Consider the following 11367-nt stretch of genomic DNA (forward strand, 5'->3'; position numbering starts at 1 on the left):
TTCATCTTTAATGAGATTCATGATGCCGTGGTCTCCCGGACCACCATGCCATATGCACCATATATCCAGCTCCTCATCAACAACTCTGTGGCTATGGATGAAGACTTGAGCCGGTTCCCAAAGGAGAAGCACACTGTCAAGAAGGCGTACAAGAAGAAGCCTGATCCCCATGATGCACCTGCTCCTGACTCCTTTATGGGAGATGCTCGCACTAGTGGTTTTGCCCCTGCTCGACATGCTGATCTTCCTGCCATGAAGAAGCAAGTGAGGAAGCTTAGTTGGTTTCAGCGCCACATTCTGTGCATGAATATTGAGATTCATAAGGAGAACTTTGCGGCCAGCCGGGAGCGTTCTGAGATTCAGCATACTCAGGCGGTCATTCTTCATAAGCTCAGTGGTGAGCAAGGTCCTCCACCTCAGCCTCCAGTTCACCCAGGTTACAGTGGGTGGCACTCTTCACAGGTTCCGTGGAATGATCTTGAGGACTGCATTCAGAGGGCCAACTACACTCGCAGCTCTCCTCCTGCCCCTGACACTGAAGATGAAGAAGAGGAGTTCCAGTCCGAGGGCGAAGAGGGCTCCGAGTAATCTCCATGGGGGCGAGTAGCATCGCGCTTCTTCCTTTTTGGCGTCTCGATGCCAAAGGGGGAGAAGTGTTCTATTAGGTTCTCTCTACGGGATTTGCATGGTGGTTAGGGCACAAGCATATGCGTTTATCTTTCTTCTATTGCTTGTGTCCTCCTTTATGTCGCTTATTTGAACTTTGTGGCTTGTTGGTTTGTCCGTTCAAGCCAGACATCCATTCCATAGTGCGCGCCTCATCTTTCTTGAAGGCCAAAGTAGCAAAGAATTGCTTAATCAACTCCGGACTGTAGTCACACTGAATCTTCATCAGATCCTGCAAACCCATCCTACCAGTCACCCAGATGGCATCCTCAAAATGATTATTGACAGCCAGATCATCCACATTGATTGCTTGCATGGGTCGCACTTTCCTCATGGGTTCATATATATCCTTGTAGATGAACTCCTGCTCCAAGCACCAGAAGCACTTGCCCTCTATCTCATCATCCCTCTCAAGATCTTCATACCAGTTCTTCATCCGCATTGCTGCATAAGAGACAATGTCCATTGTCTTGTAGTTCCGCCTAGTTTCCTTGTTCTTCTGCCTTGTAGCGGTGGACTTGCGAGGAGCATCCGGTGCAAATTCATCACTTGACCGGTCATGCCTTGGGCGTCTCCAAGAACCCCGAGAAACACTACCTGTGAGAAGCAAAGACGGATAGCAAAGAGAAGATAATGCTCATAAGTCATGTATGATACAGTAATGTAATCTAGAAACATATTATAAGTCGGTAGAAGTCTAGACATGATAGATTGAATCAACACTGCAGCAGCGATGAAGCTCCAGGCCGGATAATCCGGTGTCCCCGAGGGGCGGATAATCCGGCCCGGCCGGATAATCCGGCTAGCGCGGGGGCCGGATAATCCGGCCCTGCGGATCTGCAGAAATCGCAATCAAAAACTTGTCTACGACCAGATCGGCCTTATAAGTTATGATGCGATGCATAAGCAAGAAGGATACGGATGGACTCAAGGCGAGCCACGGGAGCATAGGTTTCTCCAAAGTCAATTCCCTCAACTTGAGAGAACCCTTGAGCCACCAATCTTGCCTTGTTCCTCACAACATTTCCAAACTCATCTTGCTTGACGACGGGCCTCGATCTCCTCCTTGGTTCTTCTTGGCCTTGGAGGTATCACTTGACCAATCTGAGCCGCGTCGCCACTGGTCCTTAGCCGATTTTGGGGGGGGGGGGGTATTTTGGAAATATACGGCCCGGATTATCCAGCCTTGGGGAAAATCTGGGCAAATGTCCGACCAATAATCCGGCCCCTGTCCAGGGAAGTACTGAGCCTCAATGCCTCAAGTCCTTAGCCAAAAAATGGGGGCCGGATATTTTGCAAATATCCGGCCCGGATTATCCGGCCTGGCGATCCTGTTACAGCTTCTTTTTGACACGTCTTACCACATCCGTCACACATATACATGTATCTATATAATCCTTGTACCACTTCATCAAACATTAGTGTATCACATACATTGACATCAAACACACAAAACATATTATGAGAGATGTTCTTTTAATCTCCCCCTTTTTGGTGTTTGATGACAATATACGGATTTGCAAGAGAATCACTATAGAGATCAAGCATGTTGGCAAAACATAGAGGCACTCCCCCTACATGTGTGCATACAAGTAATTTGCATTTGAATACAAATACACAACACATAGGTGCGAGGTGCCTCAACACAAGAGGTATCCAACATGAGCTCTAACAAGAGACATAGACATATATGAAGTTGAGATAAGGTGATAGAAATCATACCCATCTGGAGATATATAATACGGAGATATAGCATCACACACAATATAATAACCTTGATCTCAACATATAGAAATCCGAAAACCTTAACAATGTCTCACAATCACATATAACACGTAGTTTTGAACGGACAAACCAACAAGCCACAAAGTTCAAATAAACGACATAAAGGAGGACACAAGCAATAGAAGAAAGATAAACGCATATGCTTGTGCCCTAACCACCATGCAAATCTCGTAGAGAGAACCTAATAGAACACTTGAAGCTATGGTTAGAAACTCTTGAAGGACCTCAAGATAAAATTAACAAGCTCACTAAAGCTAGAGATCTTGCTAGAGCTAAGTCTAAAGTTCTTTTAAAAGAAAAGGCCAAATTTGGTGTTGATCATGAGAAACTTGTGAAGGATCTAGATGAACTAGACAAGGATCACAAAGCCTTGAAGAGTGAATACTCTCTCCTCTCCAAGTCGAATGAGCAACTTCAAATTAGGCTTGCTTCATATGACATACCTAGTACCTCTACTCCTTCATGTGATCATGCAAATATTATTGAGGAAAATGCTAGGTTGAAGGATGAACTTGCTAAGGCCTCCTCTCCCCAAAGTAAACTTTCCTTGGATGATCTTTTGAGTAAGCAAAGGTCAAACAATGGGAAGGAGGGACTTGGTTTTAATACCAAGGCTAAAAAGGCAAACAAGCCAAAAGCCAAGCCCGCACAAAAGAAGGTTATCACTAATGATGAAGCCCCTAAGGCCAATGTCATTAATAATGATGATGCGGGAATTGATAATCCTCACTATGTTTTATTTAAAGATTATTATGGTGATGTTTATGCAAAGTATGTTGGTCCATATGATGGTTATGTTGCTTGGTATATTTGGGTCCCAAAGACCCTTGTTGCTAACAAAAGAGGACCCATTGAGAAATGGGTACCTAAATCCAAGAGTTGATCTCATGTAGGACTATGCCGCCGGAGGTTCAAAATGGGTACTTGATAGTGGATGTACAAGTCATATGACCGGCGACAAGAACCTCGTCAAGGAGTTGAGGCCCAATGTAAATAATATCACCGTCTCCTTTGGCGATAATTCTACATCCGAGGTATTGGGTTTTGGCAAGGCTGTGGTTGCACACAACATTACTCTTGTGGATGTCATGCTTGTCAAAACCCTTGGTTACAATTTACTTGCCGTTTCCGCCCTTGGCAAGATGGGTTTCGCCGTCTTTATTGATAAATATATTGTGGTCCTCTTGTGGAGCAAGACTCTAAAAGTCGCTTTCGTTGGGTATCGCGAACACAACTTGTATGTGGTGGACTTTTCGGGGACCACCACGACAAGTGCGATGTGCCTATTCGGAAAGGCAGATGTGGGTTGGTTGTGGCATCGCCGCTTGGCCCATGTCAACATGAGAACTTTGCAAAGTCTTCACAAGGGGAAACATATTGTGGGACTAATGGAAAATGTGTCTTTTGCCAAAGATCGTGTTTGTAGGGCTTGTGTTGAAGGCAAAATGCATGACTCTCCGCATCCAAGCAAGACTATCATCTCTTCTAAGAGGATCTTGGAGCTCCTTCATGTGGATCTCTTTGGTCCCGTCTCTCATGCAAGTCTTGGTGCGAAGAAACATTGCTTGGTGGTTGTTGATGACTACTCAAGATACACTTGGGTCTACTTTCTCAAGACGAAAGATGAGACTCAACAAATATTCATTGACTTTGCTACCGAGGTACAACGCCAACACAACCTCCTCATTATGGAAATAAGAAGTGACAACGGCTCCGAGTTCAAGAACTATACACTCAATGATTTTCTTAGTGATGAGGGGATTCGACATCAATATTCCGCTGCTTACACCCCTCAACAAAATGGTGTTGCGGAGAGGAAGAACCGGACTCTTATGGTTATGGCAAGATCTATGATGGCGGAGTATAAATCCCGCTATAACTTTTGGGCCGAAACCATCTCCACCGCTTGTCACTCTTCTAACCGGCTCTATCTCCGCAAGGGCTTGAACAAGACTCCATATGAAACACTCACCGGGAACAAGCCTAATATCCCATACTTCAAGGTGTTCGGGTGTAAGTGTTTCTACAAAATCAAAGGAGTTCGTTTATCTAAATTTGCTCCTAAAGCTTTGGATGGTATATTTGTTGGTTACGGTGCCGAATCTCACACTTATAGAGTCTTTGATGTATCCTCCGGGATTATCATCGAATCTTGTAGTGTGAGGTTCGAAGAAAATGATGGCTCCCAAGTGGGGCAAATTGATGTATGTGCAGGTGATGAAATACCTCAAGATGCCATAGTAAGAATGGGTGTGGGATTTTTCCGCCCCATTGAGGGACACGGTGTGCCGTCTCGGGAAGGACTATGCTCTACCACGGTGGAGCTCTCATCTTCTCAACATCAACAAACCCCATCTAGTGAAGCAAATGATGCACCAACCCAAGAACAAGAACAAGACCCTCCCTCTTGTGTGCAAGATCAAGGACAAGATCAACCAAGCATTCATGATGGCTCCAATGAGGATCCATTCAATTTGTGTCATTCACCTCATAATGTCCAAGATCAAGTAAATGATGTTGAGCACTCTCAAGAAATTGAGGAAGCTCAAGTTGAAGGTCAAGATGGGGACCCAAATGATCAAGTTGATCAAGTGATACCTCCAAGGCCAAGAAGAACCAAGGAGGAGATCGAGGCCCGTCGTCAAGCAAGATGAGTTTGGAAATGTTGTGAGGAACAAGGCAAGATTGGTGGCTCAAGGGTTCTCTCAAGTTGAGGGAATTGACTTTGGAGAAACCTATGCTCCCGTGGCTCGCCTTGAGTCCATCTGTATCCTTCTTGCTTATGCATCGCATCATAACTTTTAGTTACAACAAATGGATGTGAAAAGTGCATTTCTTGATATGAGGACTCTCATTGGGGGATTCAAAGAGAGATGAAGAGGGAATGTTGGTAGTGACAATGGCGGCCAATTCCTTGGAGCTTTCTTCTTCTTCATCATCACTTGAACTTTCAACTTCATCGGAAGAATATTCTTCCTTAGTCACTAGCACAATCCTTGAGGGCCTCTTGCCCTTCTTGCTCTTGTTATAGAATTTCTTGTTGGGGGCCTTTGAAACTTTGCCCTTTGAATATTTGCTCTTGTCCTTGGGAATGAGCCTTCCACCATTAGTTTCTCTATTTTCATAAGGGCATTGAGCGATGAAATGGCGCTTGTCATCACAATTGTAGCAAGATCTTGTTCTTGGCCCCGAGCTTGTGAAACCACTTGAGTTGTTTCTCTTGATGTTGTCTTCCTTGGCCTTGGATGGGTCAACCCAAAAGGTTTTTGCATGGAATGCCATGTGATCATTGTAGTGGTGTTCCAAGTCTTCCGGATAGGACATACTCCAAGATGCCCTATAAGATTCTTGAGGAATCACTTCTTCCACGGAGTTGACCGCCAAGGCAAGGTTGGACCCTTTTGACATCCCAAGAGCTCGATTGCGAAAATCATGAGAGTTTTGCTCAAGCACCTTTAGAGCTTGCATCTCGTGCACGGCTTGTTGAGAAGTGAGAGAGGAAAAGCATTCTCTCCCAACAAGAGTCTTGACATCAATGGGTTCAAACGGCATCATGCAATCGATGTACTTATCCTTGATCCGAGAGTCATTGATGTGGGTGGCACCCACATTCCGGAAGGCATCGGCAACGGTGAGGAGTCTTCCATACATGGCTTCATGATCTTCATCCGGAAGCCTCAAGAACCCTTCGGCTTGATTCCGAAGAGCATTATACTTGTTCCTTCTCATGCTATCACTTCCAATGCAACTAGCGGCCAAACCATCCCAAGCTTCCTTGGCGGTGGTGAAATTCCGAACACGAGACAATTCCTTTGTCCCCACGTTAGTTTGAATCATGTGCAAGGCAGTGTTATTGAGTTGACTATCAACCGCTTCTCTTCTAGTCAACTTGTCGGGGTTGAAGGGCTTGAAGCCTTCCACGATGATTCTCCAAAGTTCATTGGAGGCACTGCGAACATGAGAGCGGAACTCAAATTGGCAAGTATCGAAATCTTTAACGGAAAACTTAGGTGGGTCGCCCCGAATGTTTATATGAGGATGGGGAACCGGTATATCGGGAGATAGAAAAGGCGGAGGCACTCGATTGTAGCTCTCACCTCCACTAGTTCCCCTAGGAGATGCAATGGGAGATTCGATAGTGTTTAAGTTATCACCATCCACGGGTTTGGTAGAGGAGGGTAATACCGAAGCATCTCCCTCTTCTAACCCACCCTTGTCCTTTACCTCTATGGTGGGAGCCATGGGAGGGGCCGGAGTCAAAAGCTCGGAAATCATTTTTCTCATGCTTTCCATTTGAGCTTCCATGGAGGACCTCAACGAATTGAAATCATCCATGGAGACCATCTTAGCGGCCCCTTCCGTAGGTTCTTCGTCCGGCATACTCTTAGGCGGTTAAGCCCGAAATAAGAGCCGAGGCTCTAATACCAATTGAAAGGATCGTATGCCGCACCTAGAGGGGGGGGGGTGAATAGGTGCTAACCAATTTTTAGTTCTTTTACAATTTAGGTTTGACACAAAGGTAAATTCTCTAGATAGGCAACTAAGTGAATTTACCTATATGACAAGACTAACAACTAAGCACGATAAAGCTACGCAATATATGGGAGATAGAATAGGATAGAGGTAACCGAGAGTGGAGCAAGCGATGACACGGAGATGATTCCCGTAGTTCCCTTCCTTTGCAAGAAGGTACATCTACTTTTGGAGGAGTGTGGTTGCTACGAAAGCCAAACCAACAGCCACAAAGGCTTCACTCAGATCTCCTATGAGCAACGCCACGAAGGCCTAGCCCACTTCCACTAAGGGATTTCCTCGAGGCGGAAACCGGGCCTTTACAAGGTTCTTGGGGCACACATCCACAACCGAATTGGAGGCTCCCAAATCTGTAACAATACAACAATCAACAACAGTACATCAACAACAATCAACTAGGGAACCAAAGAGGAACACTAGCAAAAGGGCCCTCAAACAAATGAGGGGGAAATGTAAATCGCTTCGGTGAGGATGTAGATCGGTGTCTTCTCCTTCAAATCTCGAAAGATCAAGAGCTTTGGTTGGGGGAGGAAGGAGATCTTGCAAATCTTGTGATCTTGAGGTGGCTCTAATGGAGGTGAGGCTTGGCAGAATTTTAGTCAATGATTGAGCAAGGAGCAAGGTAGAAGAAGGAGGGTATAAATACCCTCCCCCAAAAATCCAGCCGTTGGAGTCTTCGGGGGCCGGATAATCCGGCCTAAGTTGCGGCCGGATAATCCGCCCCCACCAAAAATCCGGCCCTGGGAAAATCCGGCCAAATGTCCGGCCCATGTCTAGAGCCTTACTGAGCCGCGTCGCCACTGGTCCTTAGCCGATTTGGGGGGGGGGATATTTTCGAAATAATCGGCCCGGATTATCCGGCCTTGGGGAAAATCCGGGCAAATGTCCGGCCAATAATCTGGCCCCTGTCCAGGGAAGTACTGAGCCTCAATGACTCGAGTCCTTAGCCACAAAATGGGGGCCGAATATTTTGCAAATATCCGGCCCGGATTATCCGGCCTAGTGATCCTGTTACAGCTTCTTTTTGACACATCTTAGCACATCCGTCACACATATACATGTATCTATATAATCCCTGTACCACTTCATCAAACATTAGTGTATCACATACATTGACATCAAACACACAAAACATATTATGAGAGATGTTCTTTCAACGTCCACTTCGCCAAGCGCACGTTGCGCCCCTCCTCCTCAGCGGCGTCACATCGGCGCTTGACCTTCTCCCACACATCGATGATGATCGTCGTGAGGGAGTTGCGGCAAGCCATGCCGAGCTGGCACGCCTCCCGCGCGGCGACGTCCTCCTCCTTATCGTTGCTTGTGTTGAGCTCGATCGGCGGGCATGGAGGAGGCATGCGCGCTGCCGGTAGGATCACGTACGCCACCGCTAACGGCTTCATCATACCGTCATGCACAAACAGAAGAATGCCATTCCACACGGGGAGCACGCCACGCTGGTACGTCTGCTCGCCGAATTAATCCGACCGCCATGAGCAAAATTGGGCGGCATGATCGATACCGCAGGTGGAACAGGTGGTGATGTGAGCGTACCACAGCAATGCCCATGGATTATGGACTTGTGTTTTAGGAAGAAGACGCGTTGGTGGATTCCTCAATGTACAAACAACATAAGGGACACGATTTACCTAGATTCAAGCCCCGGGTGGAAAAAAACCCTACGTGATGCTTGTATGTTCTTGATTGATGATGATTAGGGTTACAAGGTCATCGTGATGGCTATGGTGCTATCACTCGATTGTGTAACCCCCTTCCCGTCGATTCCTCCCGGTCCTTATAAAGGAGGCCAGATCGCATGACTCCGGATCAGTTACTTGTTAGGGTTCCCTTGTATGGGCTAGTTTTTGTGTCACACGCCAGGTTCTTGGGCTTCATCTCCTTTGGTAATCGTCATCCATTCTTGGAATTCGTGGCCCTTTGGTTGGACCGCATCAGGTATTTTTATTATAAAGGAAATATATTAATATCGTGAAGATACCAATTACAACCAGCATATGAAACAACTAGTGCCCTAGTAACAATACATATGCCTACATCCCAAAAAAGAATTATATAAAAGGAAAGTCCGCTGCAGTGACCAGTTCCTTGTAACAGCGGACCAAACACCATCAAAATAGCACCAGAAATCCATCAACTACAAAAGCGACGCCTTCAAGAAGGAAACAGTGCACAAGTGTCATCATCGCCCTGATCAATGACCATAGGTTTTCACCCCGGAGGAAGTCCGCATCACAAAACAATGCCTTCAACAAGGTCATTGTGAGGCCCAGCCAATTAAGGCAAGACCTTGGGTTTTCACCATGCAAGTTTAGACATTGAATTCCTCTTGTATTGTCGCCCCCACTTGCCAATTCTGTTGCTCCAAGTTATGAATCAGCAAGCCAAAATCTCCGCACCACCATGATCAAACCTCCATTGCCAATCCTCGGTTCTCGGCTATCATGAAACTGTGCGTGTCCAACTTTACCGTGGAACAAAGACATGTACCATGATGGCAACAGAACGCAGAGCTTCACAACGCCTCGTCTGAAACCAAACAGTTAGAATAAAACATGGTTGCACGACCGAAACACCATCCACTCCGGCAAACTGCATGCATGGCGTCCATTTGGAATACGCTTGCGTAGTCTTCCGGAGCTCGATAGTCCTCCCAAGATCAATGAAAATAGGCGACATGCAGTGCTTCATCACGATGTGAGAGAAATCCTAACCCTCGCATCCGCCTTAAATAGGAGCTTCGCTTGTTGGATTGGAACCCCGCAACGAAAGTCACGATGTGGGCTACGATGTCGTGTCTGTACAGGCCATGTTTCAGTCCAATAGCGTGGGCATGTTTGGTTACCTGGGCTCGATTTGGGTATGCCTGGCGCAGGGAGATTGGAGTCCCTGCGTGTTGCAAACGGGCCATGGGCCATACAATTTGTGTCGTTTGGTTGCCCGCGAAGGCATTTTCTGCATCTGAGAGGGAAGACTCCCCCATTGTTTGGGTGTCTGCACAGACGCCTTTCTGCCCTGATGGTGCAACGCATACCTTGTTTGGATCCAGACATGGGCGTGATGTGGTAATCCCTTCCATTTGAGTGGTGAGGTTATCAAGTAGTGCTAACTGAATAAAAACATATTTGACAACATTCAATTCATCAAAAGGTGCATGTAATACACAACAACTAGTTACCCTATTGGGCGATGCATCACGAGTAAAGCAACTATACTTTGTGATGCATCACAAGTTCATCACATAAGGGGTTAGTATATACCATCTCGAACAAGTTCATCATTATAGACCAGGGATCAGGTTGAAGCAAGTCCTAGCTAATGAAGGGATACGAGAGCACCTCTAAAAAATCAGCACATCAGGACCATCATCGAGAGGATGATGACGAAGGAAGCAGAAGCAGAAGCACTAAGCAGAAACTGCTTGTGTAGCTAGGTCCTAAGCTATGTGTCCTCTCCGATGCCTGCAGTTAAAGGTACTCGGCATACTCTTATTTGTTGTCTGCAATGAAGTTGAGTGCCCTGACCAGCAAGTGAGGTTGGTACAGCTGGTCCTTGCAGACAAATCGGGGCATGACGATTGTCTTCATCCATAGTTCGTGATCGGGTTGTTGATGTACTCATGATGCCTCGGGCACCGCTGCAGTTCACAAGGAACAAGTGTAAGGGCGGATGGCGATGACCTAGTGTAAGATCAAGAAAGGAACTTCATGAAGCTTATTACCTTTAGGTACTCTTGCAACCTCTCTTCGTCACCAAGATAGAGGCAACAACCATGTTCGCTCCACTAGAGAGTGTGATCGGATTTGATCTTACTTATGACGCTCCACTTGGTCCTCCACTTTCTGATGTGGTTGTAGACCTGAAGAGTGCTCAGATGTGTGCCACTGAATGCAATAACATCATCAACTATTTTTTTCATTTGTGTCTCTTTGAATCCCAGGTTAAAGTAGACGCATGTATGAACGAGCTCAACCAAGCGATTCAGCACAAACTAGGACATCTTTGGTTGCCAAACCATGGCACGTTTGTGTGCAAACAGGGGATCATAAGTATTGACAGATGGTGTAGAAAGATCAGGGAAGCCTAGTGGTATGATCGCCTACATGACAAGTACTAGACGAACATAGCTAAGCATTAACACATCAATGAACTGCCACATTCACATCCGTAAGCATTTGCACACCAATGAACTATCACATTCACATTCGTAAGCATTGGCACACCAATGAACTACCACATTCACATTCGTAAGCATTTGCACATCAATGAACTACCACATTCACATCTGTAAGCATTTGCACATCAATAAACCACCATAAGCTACAACCAGAAAAGAAAGAGTCTACTTACAGTCAGAGGATCCAC

Source organism: Lolium perenne, chromosome 3, assembly GCF_019359855.2.
Source record: "Lolium perenne isolate Kyuss_39 chromosome 3, Kyuss_2.0, whole genome shotgun sequence".
Taxonomy (NCBI): Eukaryota; Viridiplantae; Streptophyta; class Magnoliopsida; order Poales; family Poaceae; genus Lolium; species Lolium perenne.